The 20,306-nt window shown below is 47.4% G+C and overlaps 1 protein-coding gene across 1 annotated transcript in view; it reads left to right on the top strand.

Moving 5' to 3' along the window:
* The window catches only part of LOC311237708 (chondroitin sulfate synthase 3-like), a gene marked incomplete at its 5' end in the record, with an annotated part of 319,391 nt that overhangs the window by 58,084 nt on the left and 241,001 nt on the right, over window positions 1-20,306 (top strand). The window lies entirely within an intron of this gene.

The raw sequence follows: 20,306 nt of genomic DNA, 5'->3' as shown, positions 1-20,306 counted from the left end.
TCACGGTGGGGACCAGGAGGGAACAGACATGCCTTTACCCCCCGCCAATACCGAAGAAGTAGTCCCCGACCAGCTCCTTGAGGAAGACAACCCTCCAGAGGTGGAACCCTGCACGGAACAAGATGAGGAGAGCGCCGAGGAGATAGAGCTCCAGGACTCCCCAACGAGTACAGCCAGGAGCGGCTCACCTCTACAAGCGTCTTCCCCCAGCGAGGCGGAGAGGATGCTGTCACAGGCGTTCCTCGTCAGCCTGACAGCCTCTACCGAACGCGATCGACTCCAGGGTGAACGCGATCAACTTCAGGGTGAACGCGATCGACTCCAAACACAGCAACGGAGCGAAGAAGAGCACATACGCCTGGAGATGAGACGCCTTCAGACGGAAGAGAATATGGCAAGAGACCGGTCCGACACCCAGCGCGCCGCTGACGGTGCCCAAAGAGAAGCAGAGCGCGACATCGCTCTCATCCAGCGCGAAGCCGAGCGCGACAGACTACAAGCCGAGCGCGACAGACTACAAGCGCAGCTTATGGAGCAGCTGATCACCAGGGCAACACCCTCTCCCTCCGCCAGGGGTTCAAGGGCCTCGTCGAGACAACAGTCAAGGGCAGCATCCCCTAACCGACCAAGCGACCCTGAACTTGACCACCAGAGAGAGCCTATACCCCCCGCAGACCCCCTTCCCCGACCGGTCCAAGCAAGACCCAGCTACAAGGAAGGAGCAGCATACACTGCGGAGAGGCTAAATAAACGACTACAGGATCTAGAGGACCTGACAGAAGAAGAAGAGGGAGAGGAGGAGAACCAAGCCCGACGACAGCACAGTACTCCACCGGACCAGGAGGTCCAGTACAGCCCAGGCTATACCCCCGCGGCGCTGCGCTACAGACCCCCGACTCTATTCACGGGTGAGCAGGACGCACGACCAGCCCCGAGGAACAGCACCTGGACCAGCGGGCCATGGTACCCTGCCGGTACCAGCCCACAGAGAGGCGCAAGAGGAGAGAGGCCTCCAATGCTCACCGATGTGCCAGCCATCCACGGCGTCATACATTGGCACACCGACGTTTCCAGACTTCACCCATGAGAATCGAGCACAGTACACGGAGCTCCGGATGTGCTTAGAGACAATGATGGTGGATGTCGTTGACGAACGCCACAAGTATGCAATATTACTGAAGCACCTGAAAGTACCCCGAGCGTACAATATAGCGCTAGCCTATGCCACCTCTACGACCCCATACACCGCGGCTCTAGCAGCGCTGGACCAGAGATATGGACGTATATGGGATTACGTAATCCAAGAGATAAGGCATATTGACCGCCTACCCCCAGCAACAGACAATCGCTCACTAGACGACCTGTCTATAAAAGTGCAGTCCCTGGTAGGGATGCTGGGAGCGCAACGAGAAAAGGGTATGCACGAGCTATACGCCAACTCTAACGTCGAGAGGATTTTAGAGAAGCTGCCGCCCGCCAGACAAGAGCGCTTTAGGCGGAAAAGAGACCAACGTGATCCTAACGGTCTCGAACCATCCCTCCTCGATTTAGCCGACTTCCTGACGAGAGAAGTCAGCAGCCTACGCTTGGATACATTCGTGCGGAGCACACCAAGCTCCAGAGAGGGACCTAGGAGAGTAAACGATGGAAGAAGATCAGTGACTGTCATGCACCAATCAGAATCAGTACCGAGCAGTAAGAACCACAGTACCCCCTCAAGAAAAGAGAAGTGGAAGATGGTGTGCCCGTACTGCGAGAAGGAACACTGGCTGTCACAATGTGACCTGTTCAAGAAGATGAATGCAGAAGAAGTGAGTCAATGGATAAAGTCCAACAGGCGCTGTTACCGATGTGCGCGCAGTCACATGGCAGCCGAGTGCCGCCTAAAGAAGAGGTGCAGTCGGTGTGACGGAGCCCACCTAGATGTCCTACACGACAGTAACAGAAGAAAGCCTGCACCTGTACCATCGAGCAGCACAAAGGCAAGTGTCATGTACATTGACCCCGCCAGCAGCAGCGGCGCCCAGGTGCTCTTAAAGGTAGTCCGGGTAACATTGAGCCACCAAGATAAAGTCATGGACACTTACGCCGTCCTTGATGACGGGTCAGAGAAGACCCTTCTCCTCGCATCCGCTGCGGCCCAGCTGGGACTGCGGGGGAGCGAGAACCAGATGACGATTTGGACAATAAGAAGAGATTTAAAGACGATAAAAGGCGAGAATGTCTCCTTCACTATCGCAGCAAGCGGGCAGCCAGAGAGACGGTATAGGATTACAAATGCTTTCACCAGCCAAGAAATAGGACTATCACAGTACACCTACCCCATCGCCAAACTGATGGATAAATATGTGCACCTGCGTCAACTACCTATCCCGCTCATAGACGGCGCCACCCCGACCCTGCTGATAGGCTCCGACCATGCAGACCTCATAGTCCCGATAGACCGGGTCCATACAGGACCCAGAGGCTGTCCTGCAGCAGTCGAGACCCGCCTAGGATGGACATTACAAGGCCCCCTCGCTAAATCTCTCAACCGAACAGCAGCCACTAGCTGCCTCCACTCCAGAGTGACAGAAGAAGACACCACTCTCCTGCAGCATGTCGAGAGGCTATGGACACTAGAGACAATGCCCTTTAAGAATGAAAAGAAAGACATTCGTTCTAAAGAAGACATTTACGCCATAAACCTCCTCGAGCAAGGGACAAAGAGAGTCACAGTCGGCGGAGTGATGAGATACGCAACTCCACTCCTGAGGCGAGAGGGAATGCCCACCTTTCACGCCACGAAAGAAGCTACGGAGCGGTATCTATTGAACACAGAGCGGCGCCTAGCCAAAGACCCCGCTCAAGAGAGTGTGTACCGCGCTGAGATTGAGAAGCTAATCACAGCGGGACACGTAAAGAAGATTGACTGGCGACGCCGTGCGCTGCTCCGCGCCTCTCTGATCAAAGACGGCTTTGATCTCCGGCAGCAGGCCAGCAGCGACCCCCCAGTATTACGCAGCCTCTCCCCAGAGGAGAAGCCCTTGCTGCGGTTACCATGGAGAGAGAGGATCGGAGATGAGCACCCAGCCATCTACCAATGGGAAGTCCTCCCCTTCGGAACCACATGCAGCCCGTGCTGTGCTACATTTGCACTGCAGAAACACGTCGCAGAGGACCCAGCAGCAGATGAAGAGGTCCGACACAGTGTGAAGAACAGTTTCTACGTGGACAACTGTTTACAAAGCGTTTCGACCCAAGAAGAAGCCGAGGCTCTCCTACTCAAGCTACGCGCCTCCCTGATCAAAGGCGGCTTTGATCTCAGGCAGTGGGCCAGCAGCGACCCGCAAGTATTGCGCAGCCTCTCCCCCGCGGACAAGGCAGCCAGTAGTGAGACCTGGATGGCGACCATCCCAGGAGAAGCCCAAGAAATGACACTAGGACTAGTCTGGCGCTTCAAAACAGACTCGCTCCACTATAGACACAAACCCCTGACCACGGAGCAGGGAAGGTCGACGGCGATACCGACCACCAGACGGAGTGTGTACAGAACACTCGCCAGACAATATGACCCGTTGGGATGTATTCTACCTTACACCACCAGGGCAAAGATGATTGTACGAGCACTATGGGACAAGGACCAGGGCTGGGACGACCCAATACCCGCACACCTTGCCTCCACATGGAGAGAGTGGGAGACGGAACTCCGCTCACTCCCAGGCGTCAACATACGCCGCAGCTACTTCCCACCCACAGTGAGGCCAGAGACATGCAAGATGGATCTACACGTCTTCAGCGACGCCTCCGAAGTAGCCTATGGATCTGTGGCCTACTTGCGTGCCCAAGAGAAGGGAGGAGAGATACACACCGCTTTCATCCTGGCCCGCTCAAGAATAGCCCCACGTAAGCAACAATCTATCCCACGTCTAGAGCTCTGCGCAGCCCTAGCAGGAGCGCATCTAGCCACGTTAATCCAACGTGAACTCACCATCCCGGTGCAAAGAACAATCTTGTGGTCAGACTCTACGACAGTACTCACATGGATCAAGTCTGATTCATGCAGATACAAGGTCTTCGTGGGAGTCAGAGTCACAGAGATTCAAGAGTTAACAGAAGCAGCAAGCTGGCGGTATGTGGACACCAAACACAACCCAGCTGACGTCATCACCCGGGGAATGTCCCTAGATGACCTCACCCGTCACAACATCTACAGTGACGGACCAGAGTTCCTCAAGCTCCCGGAAGAAGAGTGGCCTACGCCCACCCCACGGGAAGCGAGTAAAGAGGAGGCTGAAAACAAGAAACCTATGTTCTGTGGATTGAGCACAGTCGCCTCCACAGACCCCAACATAGGTGATTGCCTCACCCTACAGAGTGCGCAGCTAAAGACATTCCTGTGGCACCACCCAGAGATTCAGCCCACCACTGACATTTCAGCAGCTGACTACGAAGAAGCAGAACTTCTTCTACTACAACGAGCCCAGAGAGACTCGTTCCCCGATGAGCTAGACTGTCTACAGGGAGGAAAGCCCGTCCCATCAGACAGCAGACTGCTCCACCTGGCACCCGAGAGCGACGCCCATGGTCTCATCGGAGTGGGTGGTCGTCTGCGGAGAGCCCCCGACCTACCGGATGACGTTGAGTACCCGATGGTCTTGAACAGCCGACACAAGGTCACAGAGCTGATCATAAAGAAATACGACGAGGATGTGCACCACGCAGGAGCAGAGAGAGTCTTCGCGGAGATCAGACGTCGCTATTGGATACTTCAAGGGAGAGAAGCAGTGCGACGCTTCCAGCGAACCTGTCTAGACTGCCGAAAGTGGCGCGCGCAGCCCAGCATACCCCGGATGGCTGACCTACCTCCCTGTCGCCTCCGACTCGGCGACAAGCCCTTTCACTCCACAGGCATGGACTGTTTTGGCCCGTTGTATATAAAGAAAGGAAGAGGAACCGAGAAGCGGTGGGGTATTGTATTCAAATGCATGACCACCAGAGCGATACATATCGAACTCCTTCCAACCATGAGCACAGACTCATTCCTTATGGCCTTCCGAAGATTCACATTGCGGAAAGGAAAACCGTCTACATTGTTGTCTGATCACGGGACAAACTTCAAAGGCGGAGAAAGAGAGCTGAGAGAGAGCTTCCAAGCTATGGGCCCAGAACTTAAGACCCACCTCGCTCCATCCCAGATTGACTTCCAGTTTAATCCCCCGAACGCACCCCACTTCGGTGGAACCTGGGAACGAGAAGTACGTTCTATAAAGACAGCCCTGTACGCCGTGCTTGGGGCCCAGACTGTGGCGGAAGAAGTCCTAATGACAGTCCTCACGGAGATCGAGGGAGTATTGAACTCCAAGCCCCTCGGTTACGTCTCAAGTGATGTAGCAGATGTCGACCCAGTCACCCCCAACACACTCTTGATGGGGCAGCTGGACCCCGCGCTACCCCAGACAATGTACAGGCCTGAAGAAGCGAACGGCCGAAGAATGTGGAGGTACAGTCAAGTACTGGCTGACAAGTTTTGGAATAGCTTCCTACTCCACTATCTACCGTCTCTACAGACCCGCCAGAAGTGGGTAAAAGAGAGAGACAATTTGACAGAAGGAACAGTCGTCATGATTATCGACCAGTCACTACCCAGAGCTATGTGGCCGGCTGGCCGCGTAAGCAAAGTGATCACCGGTGCCGATGGCAAGGTCCGAGCAGCTGAAGTGCTCATCCAAGGGCGAACTTACACACGACCCGTGGCGAGGCTAATAGAACTGCCAAGACTCCCAGACACTATCGATGACGACCATGACCCCATGACTTTGTGAGTTGACTGACCCTTACAGCGGACCTTGAGTGGTAGACAGTGCGGTTAATCTGTCTCTGCTTAGCTAATTAGGTGGGACTAATTAGGGGGCGGCTGTTGTGAAGGATCAGATTAAACCGAATATATATATTTATTTATGGATATATATTTAATAGTATTTGTATATCGTTTGATATCCCTTGTATATTCTTTGTACATATACACTGAATATCCCTTTAGTCTACTACAGCCCATAATAGTTAATTCTCTCATTGGACAAGAACCTGGTGCCAGCAGACAGGCCCCTTGAGTCAAGTTCAATAGTGCCGACGAACATGTCCCAACTAGCCCCGGTTCCGCGTAGGAATACGGCTACCGAAATACGAATGGTACTATTTGTTCACCGTGCATATAAATATGGCGCAAGTAAAGTAGAACTTTATTTTAGTCCATTAGTCCTTTACCCTCCAACCTAGTAACAGACGTGAAGCCTCACCCACGACCCACGTGTGGTGCAGTATGGCCTATTTTTGGCCCCAGAATAGGCATTGAGACCTCGTGTAAATTCATAGCTGAATTGTCATAGTTTGGCACTGTACCGTCGAGTGGGACGTATTTCTATTAAGTTAATAATAGTCTATTATGTATGGTGCATCGTTCGGTTAGAGTTCTAAAGTGAGCAGCACCCCCATCGTTTCCTCGCGTTATCTAGAGTCTTAACCAGGCTGGGCAGACCACGCGTGGTGCTTTCATCCGAGGAGTTCTGGGCGAGGACGAGTGGACCTGCACATTGGATTACCTACCCGGACGACTGCTGAGCCTATACGGCATGGAATATCTATTTGCTTTGGGTGCTTTGATTTGTGGAGCGGATAACAGCCAACGCCAGTGAGTGTTGGAATTACCCCCGAGAGGAGCCCAGGTGAGACGGCGCTCAACCCAGACCGAGGCCGCCTCGCTTCTCCTTCGTTGTGGACCTACAGCTACCGTCTACAAGAGGGCCCAAGTGTATTCATCTGTGGATCAAGATCCTGCGGGCACTGTTTTCTGTACCTGAATTCTCCCCAGGAATCGTTGGCCAGATGGGATGCAGCTGACGGCTCTCCAAACCCCCCCCCCCCTTACTGACTTACAACCAGCAGGACCCCTTTAGTATCCCGCTATAATCCTTAAGTACCATCGCTATAGTTTCCCTAAAGAACCAGGTTGTATACTTGCTTCCTGCGTAACCAGAGATTGGACATTCAGTGTTGATTTGCCTACGAATACTCATTTGCCTTACAAGTGCATTCAAATCATAAATGTAATTAAGTGAATGTTGTATATACCTTTTGCTATATTAAACCTTCGACTGTTATATTTGTGTGGACCTGATTTCATATGTGGGAAAGTGTTCATCATACTTAGATATCGTGTACTGGATGGCCAGAAGTTAAAGTACATCAAGCGGTAGTGGTTTAATGATACCATACTTATCAATACAGTCAGGGAATTGTACCCCTCAGTTACACCGCTACTTATGAACTGAAGGCTATTTTGATCTATTTTGCAACAACTGCAATGGTCAAAAGTAGCGGTTTGAGAAAGGTACCGCTAAGCCAGTAATGCATCTACCGTGCCTACAGAATAATAAACGAGTGGAGGGTGGATTTGCCTTTGTCTTCCCCCGTGAAAACACTTGGTAATTTGAGGCGCAGTTCCTCACAGATCTGCACAGTATTAGAATCGCTGATGACCTCAGTAACTTGCAGATAACTGGATATCCCACAGGTACCGGTGATGCTATCCTCGTACAATTAGGGTCCAAGCCCTGTGTCTCCAAGCAGACATGCCGCATTAAATCGTAACAACTGCGAGATATTGAAATAATGAGGGTGGGATCATACTTACTGTGGCGACGACGTGTCGGTCGATCGTCAGTTTAAAACCCATTATTTTTCTCCTGCGTGGCAGTTAAGTAAGGACGGTAAACGTGCCCTTGCTCTAGAGAGGAAAACCTGGAAATTCAGAGAGTAGATTTCATGGAAAACCTGGAAAATTGCTCAAATATCCTGGAAAGAATCATCTATTGGCCCACGTTCCCTTTGTTTTGGCCGCCGTAGCCTTTGACAAGCTCACGCTTATTCTCCTCTTTATTTTTTTTAAAGTGCTGAGAAATCCTAACCGTAATGATTAGACCATAATGAACGCGAGACACTTCATCGTTAACCCTGCGTTAGGAGGAATAAAACTGGGAAAATGTGTCGATACTAGGCCTACCGGTAGATTATAATAGGGCTGTACCGAATGCTTCGAAGCTTCGATCATAATGTTTACGTTCGAATTCTAAATCGACATTCGCTTTATTTTTTTATTATTATTTATTTTTATTTATCTTTTTCTTTTGTCTATTCATCCTGTTTAAACCAATGGGTTTTTTTCTTCACAGTTGCAGATAAAGATTTGGCTACACTAATATTATAGTATTATACTATTATAGTATATGACTAGTCATACAAATTTAAATAAAACATTTATCATAAATGATGTAGCCTGTCGGGCGGCTACGTGGCGTAGTGGGCAAGGCACTCGCCACGAAATGCTGGAGACGCTGGGCTCGTCAGTTCGAGCCCAGCGCTCCACATTTGCTTTCAGTTTAGCTGGTCGTCCGCAGTAATACACATTGGCCGTATTACGGGGAGGGAAACTGAAGGGTGGGGATCGGGCGTTGTGGACAGCGACTCCTACAGGTCGGTTGGTGCGCCTGCGCAGTAGAATCAGGAAATGTCGGGGGCAGCGTGAGCCTCCCACGCGTTACTCCTCGCCACTGAGAGATCGAGCTGCGCAGGTGAAAAGATGCGACTGCTGTTACCTCAAGTACCGGAGGGGACTTGTGCTATGTATGACTTAGTCCACATTGCAGCCGGCTTGTGGGAGGCAAGAAACAGCGTCCGTGACAGGGGAGGGTTGAATTGGATGATACGAAATTGGGATGGGAGAAAATATAGAAAAATGGGAGAAAAAGTGGATAAAAAAAAAAAATGATGTAGCCTGTCTGCATCCGGCTCCATCAAGACGTCACCATCACTTTCGTACCAACCGTGCCCTTATTGGATTATTTATTTTAATCCAATATATATATATTTTTTGGATTACGTCATAAAATATGACGACAGACATTCGAAGCTTCGTTCGAATACTTAAATTCTTTTCATTCGGTACAGCCCTAGATTATTAATGACCATATTTGTGAGCAAGTGCTGTCCTGGATCGTCGAGAGAAACGACTGGAAATGTCCTGGAAGAAGGGTGCAGGAATCTGAGCGTCCTTTGATGCTGATCAGAGGAGAGCGGCGACTCTGAGCGCAGGCCGGTCTGTTCATCCCCCCCCCCCCCCCCCCCGGCTCCTTTCTCTTTTTTTTATCCACTTTTTCTCCCCATTTTTCTATTTTTCTCCCATCCCAATTTTGTATTATCCAATTCTTCCCTCCCCTGTCTTGACGTTGCTAGACTATGCCTCCCACTGGTCGGCTGCAGTGAGGACAGAAGTGTCCCCTCCGGTACACAAGGAGGCAGCCTGTTGCCTCTTTTCACTGCAGCAGCTTGAACTCTCAGTTGCGAGGAGTAACGCGTGGGAGGCTCACACTTCCCCCGTCACTTCCTGTTTCCGCCGCACCGGTGTCACCAAACCGACCTGTAGGAGTCGCTGTCCACAACGTTAAATCCCCACCACCGGCTTTTCCCACCCTCTAACACTTGCCAATTGTGTTAGTATGAACGACCGGCCAGCCGGTAGCAACGCCGAGAGCTGGGCTCGAACCCAGCGTCTCCTGCGTTAGAGGCGAGCGCCTTGCCCACTGCGCCAATCAGCTGCCCTCCCGGCTCCTTTCTCGCTTCCTTCATCGTCCAGAACCACCGCCGCCCTCCGGTCTGTCATAGGAGGGTCATAAACATGGTCTCCCAGGTCACCGTGCACCAGTTGTTTCTCAGAGGCCTGTGTGTTACTGTGAGGTGTGTGTGTGTATGTGTGTGTGTGTGTGTGTGTGTGTGTGTGTGTGTGTGTGTGTGTGTGTGTGTGTGTGTGTGTGTGTGTGTGTGTGTGTGTGTGTGTGTGTGTGCCTGTGTGTGTGCCTGTGTGTGTGCCTGTGTGTGTGTGTGTGTGTGTGTCTGTGTGTTACTGTGAGGTGTTTTCAGAACCGCCCCGGCATAGAAACAAAACAAGGAGGCGTTAACCCAACCGTCTGTAGTGTGGTAGTGAAAGGGTTAACCTTCTGTAGTGTGGTTGTGAAAGGGTTATCCCTTTGCCGTGTGGCAGTGAAAGGGTTAACCTTCTGTAGTGTGGCTGTGGAAGGGTTAACCCTTTGTTGTGTGGCAGTGAAACGGTTAACCTTCTGTAGTGTGGTTGCGAAAGGGTTAACCCTTTGTCATGTGGCAGTGAAATGGTTAACCTTCTGTAGTGTGGTAGTGAAAGGGTTAAGAGAATAAGGTCTGATTAAGGCTGTATTATCTCAAGTAAATCAATAAAAAAAGGCCAATTTGTAGATTTTCAACCTTAATCCGGTCTTTCTGTTGTGAGGAGGTCATGTGGTAATCAGATTATAAAACGTACCCACGGGGTAGAACACCCTGCACACAGTACAATGTAATTCCAGGCGACCTTGGGGGTGGATAAACCAAAACAGGTACTCCTGGATAGCTTTCCAGTTAGGCCCTTGAGGCTGGACATTTATTTTTTATCTTGTTTTTATAGAAGCCGTGAATATAAACAACATATGACGTAAACATTGCAAGAGCAAAGAAAACGTCGACAGTGGACTTTGCAAAAGGGGGTTATATGAGGTTGGATAAATGAGTATTTCCCAGAACGTGAGATATAGGCATAAATGCATATATTAGATCATCAAATGCCGTTTGATACCGATCCACGCTATATTAAAATGTTCAACTGTACATGGTCCTAAACGTTATGACTGATCATGCACGGGTGAATGGAGGGGGGGGGGGGGGGGGTCGTTTATAATTCCGTGATCGTCGTTAAATGATTTATGTAGTATGGGTGATATATAGATCAGAGCAGTTTGTATGGATAATAATAAACAAACAGGCTGAAACTCACGTCAGTCTCCTCTTACCGTTGGGCGATGAGAGTAGAGCAAACAGATCCCAGTTATGTGATGGGGATCGAGGCGATCCAGTTCTGGTTTGTATAATACTAATACATGCCCAAATCATGTGGATTATTGAGTTATGGCAACGATCCATATCCACGGTGTGTGTCTTGAGTCCCGCGACGATAAACGAGTGGCCGGACGGATTTAGGGGACGGACCGAGCTCCAACGGGCATATCTGGTTTGGCAACTCGCCTATCAGCCACCAGGTGGCAGTATTGAAGCGTTGCAGAGTTGTGCCGGCTCACACAGCATCAGACAAGCCTCCGTGAGTGAAATATGAATACCATGGCGAAAATATGAAATATGATCAGAATAACGTCGTACGCCGTGATCTGGCAGAATTCGCATGAACTTGAAACACGTCGTAAGCCGTTTCCGGCGGAGAAAGTGTTAATGCAAAAGTGAGTTGTTCCCGAGAGAGCTGAATAAGATGTTCCCTTTCCTGCAAACCATCTTTGCTTGTTCGATGAGTAGTACTGTCCATGGTGCTGCAAACCGTCTTTGCTTGTTTGAGGAGTAGTACTGTCCATGGTGCTGACCGTCATTTGCTTGTTTGATGAGTAGTACTGTCCATGGTGCTGAAAACAAGTTGCCCGCTGCTGCTCTTTGATGTGTAATACAGTCCATGGGCTGATGCAACTGACATCAATAGAGGGGCGAGTGTAATCAGGACCTGGTTATTAGTGGTTTAGTTCCAGAACTAAACCACCATTAACTATGTAGTCACGTTAGGTCCTATGTGGCGAGATAGGCATCACGTGCGAGAGAACCAGAATACCAGAAGGACGGCAGGCGGATGCCGTGGATGAACGAGTGCCCCCCCCCCCCCCCCCAAGGGCGACCCGTGTCAAGTGGACCCAATGCTATTGCTGCCTCCGGGCTTAATTAGAGGCGTCGTAATGATGGCATGTCTGTCCAGCCCTCTCAGCTGCCTCATCAGTCTGTCCGTGTCTGTTAAACTTACTTTGCCCTTACTTTGAATTATTAATTAGGCTTTCCAGCACGAAGTAGTATGTAGTATGACTGCGAAAGCATCTCAGCCCAGCCGCCCGGCGCTTATACGTGGATTTATTAATATATATATATATATTGCTGAAGTGTGTAGACGATGTGTTGTGTGTTGATGTTCCAGTCAAATATTTTAGTGCAATGTATGAATTAGTCCAACTTGAATATATAGGCTTTTATCTTCAAGGAAATGGAGAAATACGGTGTGTAGAGAAAACTAAACGAGCATAATGCCGAGATGAGAAGCGCCAGTGCTTTTATGCAGACTGTTCAATTATAGCTAAACCTCTTGAATTATTTAAAAGTTGTTAAATTATTACAACCACTCAACGTCCACGCGACTCTGCGACTCTGTTTCAAGAGCCACAAAAGCAACTTTTCAACTAAGGTGACTCACTTTGGCTCGCCTGTTCTTTACACCATCCTGACTTAAAAATAGACACACTTATCCCAGCGAGCATTCCGACACATTGTTATAATAATATAATAATAATAACTTTATTTGTGTAGCACCTGTCATACAAGAATTGCAGCTCAAAGTGCTACACAGCAGTAAAAACATTACAAAAACCAGCAGATTGAGAGCAATGCATAAAGTGCAGACATCAAATAAGTATAAAACAAGCATAAAATAGAGCATTAAATCACATACTTTTTCATATTGGCCTCTTTGTTTATGGTTTGATTCTATGGCAATTTAAAAATAGACAGTCAGTTGTATTAGATAGTAATAAAAGAGTAAAATAGAATAGACTAAAATAGTGCAATAGTGCAGTGCAATGCAAATGGTTAGTACCATAGAATAGACAGAGTAAAATAGTGCAATAGTGCAGTGCAATAAAATAGTTCTTATCTACAGTACAACAAATCAATAAAATGTGATTGCCCTCATTTACAATACAATAATCACAGTGTTGATAACATGGGTCTAGGCGGCACAGTGCACAAGAGGTAGTAGTGAGATAAAGTTGCTTTATTTGAATTAGCTTAATCCTCCTGAAAAAAAGTCAACATCATTACTTTCATGCAACGGGAAAACACCATGATGTGAATATTGATGAAAGTCGAGGCTAGCCGCTCTCCCTCGGCCCTGTCGGAGATTAACCCTCCCCGCCCCGGGTTTGAGGAGCTAACATCCTTGCCATTTAACTCTTTCACTACCACACACTACAGACAGTTAACCGTCTGTAGTGTGGTAGTGAACGGGTTAACCTTCTGTAGTGTGGTAGTGAAAGGGTTAACCCCTGTGTCATGTGGTAGTGAAAGAGTTAACCTTCTGTAGTGTGGTAGTGAAAAGGTTAACCCCTTTGTCATGTGGTAGTGAAAGGGTTAAACCGAAGAAGAGATTCTGTTTCTCCCACCGTAATGAGTCGACCTATCTATGTACATCTGCGTTGTTTAATACATTTACCTATCTTCTAAGAACTGGGGGGGGGGGGGGGGGGGGGGGTTGAGGGGAGTGGCAGGGAGTGTGAGTTTTTCCAGATTTTAGTCACTTTATTTATCTGCTCACTTCACACGAATAGAGATGGTTTCTTCAGCAGGGCGCTTGGCAGTGGTGGCATTAGATGTCCTTAAAGGTCCTTAAAGGAAAACTCCAACATTTTGGGAAATTAGCTTATTTGGCATCTACCCTGGAGTTAGACAAGAAGATACATGCCTTTTTCTTCTCTGTGCATGCAGTAGGAGTAGGAAGACGCGCACCGTTAGCCTAGCTTAGCGTCAGTCACTGGAAGTAGGTTCCTCCATTAGCCTAGTTCCCAATGTCTTCCTACTCCTACTGCATGCACAGAGAAGAAAAAGCTATGTATCTTCTTGTCTAACTCCAGGGTAGATGGCAAATACGCTAATTTCCCAAAATGTTGGAGTTTTCCTTTAAATGTATAGACTGGGCCTGAAAAAGAATCCAGACTGCTGGAAATGCCAGGCAGGGGATCGGGGGACCTAGTCCATGCACTTTGGTCATGTCCGAAAATCAGAGATTTCTGGAGTAACATCCACGACTACATCACAGAGGTCACAGGGAATGAGTATGAGTTCTGCTCTGGTTTATATATCCTGGGGGATCCCTGCAGTCTTAGCCATATCGCAAAGCCCATAGCTGATTGGATACATATACCATTATGATAGGCAGACAGATAATAATGAGAGGCTGGAGGGCACCAGAAGGTCCATCATTTCGAGAGTGGAGTGGCGAACTGGGTAGGGTAGCTGCCTATGAGAAGATATCCTTTAGTTTAGGAGAGAAAGGAGAAAAATACATTAGCAAATGGGGGAAATATCTGGAATTTCACTCATTATAACTGGGTTGGTGGACCTAGTTGCCTAAGACAGCGGCGGTGCATATGATTATCTCAGTTACAACTGTTTGCATATAGGCTTTGTAGTTGTAAAGGTGGCGAAGGTACAGTGACTTTGGATCACACTGGACCTGTGAGAGTGGAGGGTACGTTCAGGTTCAGGAATAAGGAAACTTAGGTGAATGAATACCTGACAAATATATATGTATATGTCGACATGATGGGTTCTTTGTATTAATGTAGTTTTAATTTCTGTTTAATGTAGTAGATTTTTCTTAGTTTTGTGTTGGTGTTTTTTATATTTTTTTCTCCAATGCGGGGTGGTGTCATTTAGGGGTGGGACGATACATCGATCCAGATCGATACATCGATGTAATTATCAACAATCGAATCGGATCGATGCGATGTAATAAGATCGATTCATATCGATACTCTTATTTTGAAAATCCTGTGGCAAGTCTCATATCCGCCCAAGAACAACAGCAGTAGCTCCGTGTGTGTAGATGTTACAGCATAGCATTCTCCCTTTCTGTGTGTGTGTGTGTGCGCGCGTCTTTGGAAAGACCAGATGAGGTCAGAGGAGTTTGATGTTTAAATGTTATTTAAACATAAACAATATAATACATAATAAATGTAGGCCTATACATGATCATGCAACATCAACAAATTGTTGTAGGAACGGTTTGAGAGAGGGAGGTTTTGAGTTCCAAAAAATGTAGCTTAAAGTTTAAAGCTCAATATATAAAAACGTGGCACTTTACAGTGAACAGGAGGTCTATTTGTATTAAAAACAATAGATTGATTTTCCTTTAAATGTCTGGAAGAGCTCAAAAATACAAATGTCAAATGATATTTTCATTACCTTTTTTTTGTTGATCTAAATGTTACTGATTGTGTTAAATGGGCATATGATATCATCTCATATCGATCGCAGGCACCTGAATCTAATCGTATCGTATTGTATCGTGAGAGACTTTGTGATATCGGCAAATATCGTATCGTTGTCCAAAGAATCGATATCGTATCGTATCATGATGAAACTGGTGATTCCCACCCCTAGTGTCATTGTAGTCTTGATGTTAGTGGTCTAGGTGTGTGTGTTGTCTTTCAGGACCGACCCATGTTGATTCACATGTTATGTCATTATTTTGTGTTGTTCTGATGTCCTGTGTGTGCAAAAAGAAAAAACGTCAATAAAGTATAAGTCAAGGGCGGCTGGGTGGCGCAGCGGACATTGCGCTCGTCACCAACGCAAGAGACACCGGGTTCGAATCCGGCTGTCGGCGTTGCCTCCGGCTTGGGCCGGCCGTCATACTAACTCAATTGGCAGAGGTAGCGGGTGGAAGTCGATGGGTGGTAATCTGGACGTTGTGGACAGCGACTCCTACAGGTCGGTTGGGGACGCCTGCACAGTAGAGACAGGAATTGGCGGGGGTAGTGTGAGCCTCCCACACATTACACCTCGCCAATGAGAGTCCGCGCTGGCAGGTGAAAAGATGTGACAGGCTGCCTCCTCGTGTATTGGAGGGGACACACGTGATGCAAGGCTTCTATCCTCCCTACAACCGGTCAGTGGGGGGCATATGCAAGCAACGTTCAAGACAGGGGAGGGGAGAATTGGCACAACGAAACAGGGATGGGAGAAAACATTAAAAAAATAGGAGAAAAAGTGGATACAAAAAAACAAAAAAGTATAAGTCAAAAAGAAAAAAATGCCCTTAAAGGAACACACCAACTTTTTTGGAAATTTGCTTATTTGCCATCTACCCTGGAGTTAGACAAGCAGATACATACCCTTTTCTTCTCTGTGCATGCATTAGGCTTAGGGAACAGCCGCACCGTTAGCCTAGCATTCACTGGAAATAGGTGTGCCAGTGTTGTCTAGTTCCCAACAAGCACCAAATACACTCCAAATACAACTCCAAATCTTTCCTGTAAACATATTGTGACCTGTGAATTTCCCACGTGGAGAAATATATATTTTTTTGTTGACATTTTCGTGTTCCAAGCAGATCCAAGCAAACAATTTTTTGCCGAACCACTGCTAGCCTGGGCGCAGTGATTTCATCACCTCAAAAGCCCTGTTTTTCAAAAAACAACAGGGCTTTTGAGGTGATGAAATCACTGCGCCCTAAGCCTAATGCATGCACAGGTTAAACAAACAAAAACAGAGACGAAAATTATCTGCTTGTCTAACTCCAGGGTAGATGGCAAATAAGCAAATTTCCCAAAAAGTTGTCGTGTTCCTTTAAGAAAAGAGGTGGGTGGGTGTTTGAGTGGTTGGTTAGTTGGTAGGGGGGCACTTTCCCCTCTGAATGTCGTTTTCAAGTCCTCTTTCAGGGTGAAATATGAAGAGCAACAGTGCTCATAAATGATGCTTCTCATTTGTGCTTTTAGGATAATGAAGTGCCCTTCTGTCTCACGTGAGAGATTCTCCTGCTCTCTCTATCTGTGTGTGTGTGTGTGTGTGTGTGTGTGTGTGTGTGTGTGTGTGTGTGTGTGTGTGTGTGTGTGTGTGTGTCTGTGTGTGTGCACCTCGAGAGGGAGGAGGAGCCACGGCACGTCTCTTCAAAGGTGAAACATGTGATGTCATATGATGTTCTCAAATCAATGAGTGATCGTGTTCATTAATCACATCAAATAATAATGATTTCAATATCAATCAAATTAAACGTGATTATGATTTTTGCCATAATCGAGCAGAGGCTTATTATGGTTAAGGTTAGTTACAGAACGCATGCACGTCTATGTAATGCTTCCATATTTCATATTGGCTCAGGAGGTAGAGCAGTCTGGTGATCCGGGTTTGAGGTTCCCGGTTCGATTCCCGCTCCTCCCGGGCAGCGTGTCGAAGTGTCCTTGAGCAAGACACTTAACCCCTAACTGCTCCCGATGAGCAGGTTGCCTCCGCCGTCGGTGTGTGAATGTGTGAATGAATGGGTCAAATGTGAGGAACAAATTGTAAAGCGCTTTGGATAAAAGCTGCCATTTAAATACACCATTTACCATTTACATAAACAAATGTGTGTGTGTGTGTGTGTGTGTGTGTGTGTGTGTGTGTGTGTGTGTGTGTGTGTGCGTGTGTGTGTGTGTGTGTGTGTGTGTGTGTGTGTGTGTGTGTGTGTGTGTGTGTGTGTGTGTGTGTGTGTGCGTGTGTGTGTGTGTTTACACACAGGTGTGAATACCGCAGATTTAAAAAAAAAAGTAGCACTTGGGCTCGTATTTCCCTTCAGGCGCCTCGTGTATCCAAATGTACGTCAACGTTGTGATTTATTAACGAGTCGTTTCAATGTCAAAATCAGTTTGCATGAATTTGTTGCTAATTTGCTATAGTTATACTTTTCAGTTTTCATCCATTTTTCATTTAACGGCACCCTTTGAAATGATTGCACAGAGGGAGTCCAGGATGTTGTCAAGGAACTTGAAACTCCAGAACATCTATGCTCCTTTCAAACGTTTGTTCCCAGAGAGACACGGTAGAAGCAAGGTTTTGATTTTTTTTTTGTCACATCGCTAATCAAAGGAATATTAATCCCAACGTTTCTTTTGAAATGAAATACTGAGCTTTGGGGGTTGTGTGGGTCTCACACACAAGAGGGCCGTAGTGATGTTGAATTTAATTGCGTTCCACTTTTAAGCGCCTCAGCGCCACCAGCCACCAGTGATGTACCTGAACTCGGGGCGAACGTGAACTGAACGTACTGTATTTCCGCTAGATGAACGTAAATTGTGAACGCGTTAATTCTCGGCGCTCTATCACAGTATAACTTTGTTCAAAAGAAAGTGTGCCAGATTTGAAAGGTTTCGGTGTCTGCGTGTTGCGTGCGGAGAGAGAGACTCGTTGCGCAAGACGCGGGCCGCCCCTTCAAGACAATAGACCTGTCTCAAACCCTGCCCTCTTTTCTTGATCCTCCAATCACAACTGTCGCTTACCTCGGACAAACTTGGTTTGTCCGAGGTAAGCGACAGTTGTGATTGGAGGATCAAGAAAAGGGGCAGGGTTTGAGACAGGTCCATTGTAGGGGAAACACTGATAAATAATCACTGTGTGATGGTTAACCCTTTTCACTACCACACTACAGAAGGTTAACCCTTTCACTACCACACTACAGACGGTTAACCCTTTCACTACCACACTACAAATTTAAATGAAGTTGGAAAAATGTTCTTTCCACCAACTACCTCTTGTAACTAAATGCATTCAAACATAATATTTGTAGCGGCCCACCGTGTGGCAGACAAGAACAGAACAGACCAGCAATGACATGGTGAGGTTAACCGTCTGTAGTGTGGTAGTGAAAGGGTTAACCTTCTGTAGTGTGGTAGTGAAAGGCTTAACCTTCTGTAGTGTGGTAGTGAAAGGCTTAACCTTCTGTAGTGTGGTAGTGAAAGGTTAACCTTCTGTAGTGTGGTAGTGAAAGGGTTAACCTTCTGTAGTGTGGTAGTGAAAGGTTAACCTTCTGTAGTGTGGTAGTGAAAGGTTAACCTTCTGTAGTGTGGTAGTGAAAGGTTAACCTTCTGTAGTGTGGTAGTGAAGGGGTTAACCTTCTGTAGTGTGGTAGTGAAAGGGCTTCTGTACTACTCGAACCTCACCTGCTCATAATATACTTAGTAGTAGCTAAGATTAGCATTTTCTGACCCCACTTTTTCCCCTGAAGGTTCTCTCAGAAAGTTTTCTGAGGAGTCATCGCTCACTGATGCGACCCGATCAAAACAAGCAGAATAGGTTGCCTTGTGCGCTGCTACAGATACAAAAAAATATCAAATCAAATCAAATGTATTTGTGAGGCCCGACAACACACGTTAATGTCCCCATGGGCCGGACACGTCTTCTTTAAACAAGTCAAGAAGAAACATCACAATAAATCAAGAAGAACAAAACAAAAACACCATGAAATCCAAAATAAAATGTAAAATAAATAAATGAATAAATGAATGCAACACTCCCCGACACGCGAAGGTGTTTTCGACTTACAAATGCTTGCATGCAGTTCTCCTCCTGGATCTAAGCCCTACAAACAGCAACACGCATCCTACTGAAAATGCCTCTCATCCCCCCTCACACCTTTTTAGATATGAATCTCCCCGTAAACATCTAACGTCTAAACGTCAGTGTCGCCTGTCTCTTCCCCTGCGTGTTGAACTGTGTTTAAAGTTCCCTCATGGCAGCCCGTCCAGAAGCTGCCGCGTCGTCATATTATTTTCTGAGCAACAAGGCGGCGTCAATCTGCAAATTGAAGTGTATTTGTGGCCCCCAGGTGGCCTCGGAGATAAAAACCCACCTTTATGCTTCCGCTGTTTTCAGCGCGGCAGCTGGCGACGAGGGAAGCGGGAGTCTTTTTTTTGGGGGACGATGGTACGACGACGGTAAGCAGTTTTCTCCCCCGAATCTCCTTCCACCGTGTGTAGATGATACGGACGTTATTGCTTTTAGATGTTTGTGGAAGCGGGGTGATCGGGGGGGGGGGGGGTGATTTGGCTCAATCTGTAGCTGCTGCCCTTCATGCTGCGGGGTACTCGCTCTGGGGCACGCTGCCGCAGCCTCCCAGGCAGAACCAACAGGACCACGAATAGTTCCTTCCCCTCAGCTGTCAGACTTCTGAGTCAAAACTCTACTTCAACCACTGCACCTCACCTGTGTATATAGCCCATAGCTTATAATAGACTTTATTTTAATGATTACTTTCATTCTAATTTTTTATTCTCACCATTGCACATTGTGCTAACCATTGCACTTTACTGTACAGTTGTATTTATATATGTGTCTTATATTGCAACTGACTGTTGATGGTCACATCCTGGTTGGACGTACACAATCTCGTTGCACTGTCTTGTACTCTGTAATGACAATAAAGTGAATCTAATCGTATCTAATCTAAAGGTATCTGACGCAATATGTCTCAGTTTTGCCTCTGTCTCGAGTTTCTCAAATGTCCTTCTTTCTTTAAATGTTTTTTCTAAAGTTCTGATCATTAGATCATGAAACGTATTGTATGCTCCTCCAAGAATCTCTGTGGGACGTCTACAGACCTCTACAGACCTCTACAGCAATCTCTTCAACTTTCC

Source organism: Notolepis coatsorum (assembly GCF_963971535.1).
Source record: "Notolepis coatsorum genome assembly, chromosome: 12".
Classification (NCBI taxonomy): Eukaryota; Metazoa; Chordata; class Actinopteri; order Aulopiformes; family Paralepididae; genus Notolepis; species Notolepis coatsorum.
The sequence above is the reverse complement of the archived record's forward strand: the minus strand, read 5'-3'. Positions and strand labels throughout refer to the sequence as shown.